Below are 6335 nucleotides of genomic sequence, written 5' to 3' on the forward strand. Positions count from 1 at the left end.
AGATATGTATTGTGTCAAAACAAGTCAAAGTCAGTCTGAGAACTGAAGCAGAGTGAGAATATGAGTAGGAAAATAGAATAAAGCTGAGTGACCACAGTGTACAACATGCATGTCCTGAAGCCCTATTCCTTGCCAAGATGACACATTTTTCTCCGTGTTTTTCACAGGCATCTTAAAGATGAAAACATAATCAGTTTCTGTAAATTAAAAAACTCGCCAGAGATTTAGTGATATAAAAATACAGAAAGTTCTCCTGTGGATCTTCATGAGGAGATCTTTGTTGGGAAATGTAGCAAAAAATATTGTTACAAAAAACATAACCACCAGTTCCACCTGACTATTTCTTCGATATCCTTCCCCTAGTCCAACTATATTAGCACAAAGCATAATTTAGTAAGAGTTATTATGCTAGATATCTAAATTAGGAAAATTTGAAGCCAGGCACAGTGGCTCACGCTTGTATTTCCAGCACTTTGGGCGGCCGAGGTAGGAGGATTGCTTGAGCCCAGGAGTTCAAGACCAGCCTGGGCAAAATAGGGAGTCCTCATCTCTACAAAATGAAAATTAAAAAATTCAGCCAGGCATGGTGGTACGTGCCTGTGGTCCTAGCTACTTGCCAGGCTGAGGTGAGAGGATCGCTTGAGCCCAGAGTTTCAAGGCTGCTGTGAACCATGATCACACCACTGCACTCCAGCCTGGATGGCAGAGTGAGACCCTGTCTTAAAGAAAAAAAAAAAAGAAAATCCCAAATATATTCACTTGAAAAATATGTGAATTTTGCATTCTCCATGTAGTTATAATAAATATACTAATATTTGCAACTTATCAAACATATTCATATGCATTTTCTTCCGAGACAACTTTAAGGCAGCTATCATATCATCGTGATGTTGTATGTTTCATTAGTTGGTTCTTTTTTTTTTAAAGCAGCTTTATTGACACCTATTTCAGATACCATAAAATTCACACATTAAAGTACATAGTTCAGCAATTTCCAGTATGTTCAGTTGTGCAATTATCACCAAAATATAATTTTTAAATCCCCACATAAATCTCAAATTGTTAAATTAGCAGTGGCTCCCCATTCTTGCCTATATGCCCCCTGATCTTCAAATCTGCTCTAGCTCCAGGTAACCACTAACCTACTTTCTGTCTCTATATGGACTTGCCTGTTCTGGATATTTCACATAAATTGAATCATAATATGTGGTCCTTTGCGACTGGCTTCTTTCACTTAGCATAATGCTTTGAAGGTTTATCCTTTTTGTAGCATGCATCAGTATTTCATTCTTTTCTATTGCTGGATAATATTCCATTTTATGAATATATCATGTTTTATTTATACATTCATCAGTTGGTGGACATTTGAGTTGTTTCTACTTTTTGGCTATTATAAATTATGTTGCTATGCACATTCTTGTAGAAACTTTTGTGTGGAAATATGTTCTAATTTTGTTGGCTGTATACCTAGGAGTGCAACCCATGGGTCATTATCTATATTTAACATTTTTAGGAACTGTCAAACTATTTTCTACAGTGATTTCACCATTGTACATTCACAGTAGCAATTTACAAGAGCTTCAGCTTCTCCAAATCCTCAACAATACTAGCTATAGTCCATCTTATTTGGCTATAGCCATGCTATTGGGTATGAAGTGATATGATAGCTCATTGGATTTTGATTTATAGTTCCCTAATGACTAATGATGTTGAGCGTTCTTCCATGTGTTTATTATTGCCTATTTGTATAGCTTCTTTGAAGAAATGTTCATTTAAATCTTTACCAAGGTCACAAAGATTTACTCTGATATTTTCTTCTAGGAGTTTTATAGTTTTAGATACTAGATTTATGTGTATGATCTGTTTTGAGTTAGCTTTGGTGTAAGAGGTGAAGTAGAGGTCCACATTTTCTTTTGCATGTAGATAACAAAATTTACAGACAACGATTACTGGAAAGATAATTTTTTTTCCCATTGAATTATCATGACACCCTTATTGAAAATCAATTGACCGTAAAATGTGAAGGTTTATCTCTGATCTCTCAATTCTATTCCATTGATTTTTATATCTTTTCTTTTTATGCCAGTACAATGCTGTCTTGATTACTATAGCTTTGTAGTAGGTTTTGAAATCAGGAAATGCCCGTTCTTCAACTTTGTTCTTTTTTGAGATAGTTTTAGCTAGTCTGGGTCTCTTATTTCCATATGAATGATAACATCAAGCTATCAATGTTTTCAAAAAAGGGCAGCTAGAACTTTAATAGGGTTTGCGTTGAATCTGCAGATCAATTTTGGGAGTATTTACTTCTTAACAATGTTAAGTCTTCTGATCTGTGAATGTGGCCCATCTTTCCACTTATTTGGGTCGTATTTCATTTCCTTTAACAATGTTTTATCATTTTCACTATATATGCCTTGCATTTCCTTTGCTATATTTATACCTTGGTATTTTGTTTTATTCCTTTTGCTGTTATTTCAAATGGGATTGTTTTCTTAATTTCATTTTTGGATTGTTCATTGCTATTATTTGAAAGTACTATTGATTTTTAAAAGCATTTACCTTGTATCTAGTCACATTATTAAATTTGTTGGTAATTAGTTCTTTTTATTTCAGCACAATATTCCATTATCTTTTTTCCTATTAAGGAATATTTAGATTCTTCCCAGTTTTTGGACATGCTGAATAATGCTGATATGAACAGCTTTGAACATGGATGTTTGTGGACATAGATACTCATTTATCATGAATATATACCTTTAAGTGAAATTTCTGCATTATAAACATTTGTTTAGCTTCAGTAAACGTTGTAAGTCAGTTAAGATGATTTGCTTTTGTTTCTGTACTTTGTCTATATCAATAGTTTGAATAAACTCACAATGACTTCTAACTCATTAGTGATTGATTGGTATTTATAAAAACTGAGAAAATAGAAAATACTCCAAAAGACTGGATTAACGTGGCGAGTCTTAAGGTGTGACATTGATAGAAGGATAAAATGAAGAATCAGAATAAGGAGAGGAGAATGTGTAGCTTAAAAAAGCATATTCAATATACTTTGTTTTTCTAACATAAACTATAGAAAATAAAAATTGAAAATTATTTATCAGGGTGAGAAATCCTGATTTAGTGGTCACTTATGGAAATGCTTAAAACAGAAATGACATACCAGCTCCTTCCTACCTGCCTAGTTTTAGAGGTCTGACCTTTCCTCTACTATATAGCTATGTCTTACCTGAATTTGTCTTAAAATGCTGCATGAGAAGCAGTTAAAAGACAAGGTAATTTAACTTAAATGTAAATAAATCAGTTTATAAAAGTAGCTTAAATGCTATTTTCCTCACACTTTACCTTCTTTATGATAAAAGGAATCAAAAATATGTAAAAAATTAATTCTTCCATTAACCAAAGAATGGCAGTGAGGTTAACTTTTTCTTATTTGAACAAAATTCTAACCTGTTTGGGAGAACCTTGAATAGGTTGCCCAAGATCTTTTTACATGGGAACATAAAGAAAAAAATCATGAAAATGTATTTAAACTTTAATTTAACTAAAAATAGGTAAAACTATACATTTCAACATTGGCAGGATTTCGGCTCCTAATGAGAAATGAAAAGGAAGCCAAATTTGAAGAAAAATTGTTAAGCATATTTAAAGTTTGAGTAGTTTATTTTGTGGGCACTTTATAGAACATTTTGATTTAGTATTTTTGGATACAGATGATGGATTATAAAGTTCTTTCTTTTAAAAGTCAACATAGTTAACACTGTAAAAGTTTAAAAGTTTTTTTTTTTAAAGAGCCTTATTTTTATTAACATCATTTGTATTTTTCTATACAGCTTTCCTTAACATTTTCTTTGGTTATTTTAGTATATGTGTTTATGACTTTTTCAATATGTTAAATCTATAATTTTGTCACCCTCATCACTTTCCAACAACCTCTCTAGACTCTTTATTGCACCAGGTAAGTGAAGACGCCTGGGTTTGAAACTCTGCTCTTGAACCACTACTTCCATTCTTCTCTCCTATTGTCACTCTTACAGAACCCGTTCTCTCTCGTTAAAAAACTTCCCTGTTCCAGCCCTGGCTGTGGAAGGTGACCATAGTCATAGTGATGTTTTAGCAGATGAGAGTGAATGTGGGCAAGCTGCTTAACAATATCAACAGGTATAATTCTGAGAACCCGGCCACCCTGGGCAGCTATGTGGAGATGCAGGTCAAGGAGAATGCCTATCTAGAAGCCAACTTCACTGTCCTGAAGTTGTACTAGTTCAACCCAGCCTTCTTTCAGACCACAGTCACCACCCAGATCCCACTAAAGGCTCTCACCAACCCATGCCTCACCAACTTCACCCTGTGCAAGCCCATGTTCATCCAAGCACATCAAGAAAAGTAGCCGATCCAACAGATATTGTACCTGCAGGATCTGCTGGAGACTTGACACTTCCAGGCCTTCTGGCAAACCCTGGATGAAAACATGACCCTTTTGGAAGGTATAACTGGCTTTGAAGGCTGTTAGAAAATTTGTCTGCCATGTCATGGATATCATTCAACTGGCACACTTACTGCTGGCTGCTGGCTGAGATGCTCAGGGATTTGACAGCCAGCCAGCTGAAGATATGGATGAGAAAATATGGCTGAAGCACCGATGAGTCAGGGCAGATCTTCATCTGTAGCCAAGAGAAAGCATGAAGCCCAAGAACATTGTGGAGAAGATCAACTTTGAAAGTGCATCCTGACTGGGCATGGTGGTTCATGCCTGTGACCCCAGCACTTTGGGAGGCCAAGGCGGGTGGATCACGAGGTCAAAAGATCGAGACCATCCTGGCCAACATGGTGAAACCTTGTATCCACTAAAAAATACAAAAATTAGCTGGGTGTGGTGGCACACGCCTGTAATTCCAGCTACTTGGGAGGCTGAGGCAGGAGAATCACTTGAACCCGGAAGGCGGAAGGTGGAAGGCGGATGGCGGAGGTTGCAGTGAGCTGAGATCAGGCCACTGCACTCCAGCCTGGTGACAGAGCAAGACTCCTTCTCAAAAAAAAAAAAAAAAAGAAAGAAAGCGCATCCAGCATCATGGCCTCCTCCTAGTAACTGCGGGTTTTAATAAAGATTTGTTGACTTAGGAAAACAAACAAACCAAAAATCCCTTCCCTCTCTTATTTCCCAATCCTCTAGTATCTACCAGAGCTTTGCTACTTTTATTGTAAATCATTATAATTAATGTTCTTAATAGCATCACAGGAATAATTTCTCCTTTGATTTTCTAGCTTGTGGGCTTTGCTGATTCCCAACTTTTGGTGAACACCAAAATCTGTTCTTTCAGCTGTCACTTCTGGAGATGAATTCTCCTGGAGGAAGTCACATAATAATTTCAATGGGCTGAGTATTCCAGAAGGAAGCCGTATGACCTTTCTGATTGAATTCTTCTGTACATAGATCCTCAGTGTTCTCATAAAGCCACGATTCATTTGACACTTTGTTCACTTCCCTCTTATAGCATGAGCTATTGACATTTTCCAATTTCAACTCCTGATTTCCACCTGTGTCCCCTCTGTGCTTTTCTAAAATAAGGCAATTTGTCAACCTGCCTCTTGTCTTTCTCAAAATCTCTTCACCCTGCTCCCATTCTTTCCCTTCTATAATTGCCCCTTTTTCCTTTCAAAATAAGTTCCCACATAGGTGCCTTTGATCCCATCTGCATGTTTGCAATCCTGCCCCATCATTGACCTTTCTTCTAAGGTCAATTTCGTGAACTAACTTATTTAAGGAAATATTTCTTTCTGTAAGCCAGTAGTTCTCAAATAGAGGTGACTTTACCTCTTAGGCAATATTTGGCAATGTCTACAGACATTTTGGTTGTCACAGCTGGTATGGGGAGGTGCTATTGTCCTCTCTTAGTGGGGGTCAGGGATGCTCTTCAGCATCTGCATGGGAAAGATCCTCCTAACAAAGAATTATCCAGCTCAAATGTCAGTAGTTCCATGGTAGAAGAACCCTGCTATAAACCTGAATCAAGTCCAAATTTTGCTTCTCCAAGAAATTTAAATAATATGTTTTTATGACTATGTTTACTCCTTTGAGTTCTTCATTTATCTCCCACTTTTACACTAGCAAATTTCTAGAGTGGAAGTCACTATTTCTGGCTTAATTTCCTTGCTATACACTCCTATCACTGAAAAACACATGATAATGATAAAAATTGCTACCCACCAGAAATCATTAAGGTCCTTAACAGACTCAACTTTTTCTCCTAGGCACCTCACAATGACCTAGGGAGTGAAGAAAACAGATGGGAACACATCCCAATTTGTGTTCTTAGCAACAGAAGCCTATG

General features: G+C 36.5%; 1 pseudogene; it reads left to right on the plus strand.

Moving 5' to 3' along the window:
- The first annotated feature begins 4111 nt into the window (after positions 1-4111).
- Positions 4112-5089, plus strand: LOC105505797 (annotated as a pseudogene).
- The last annotated feature ends 1246 nt before the right edge of the window (positions 5090-6335 follow it).

The sequence above is a fragment of the Colobus angolensis genome, unplaced genomic scaffold (genome assembly GCF_000951035.1).
Source record: "Colobus angolensis palliatus isolate OR3802 unplaced genomic scaffold, Cang.pa_1.0 Scaffold129, whole genome shotgun sequence".
Classification (NCBI taxonomy): Eukaryota; Metazoa; Chordata; class Mammalia; order Primates; family Cercopithecidae; genus Colobus; species Colobus angolensis.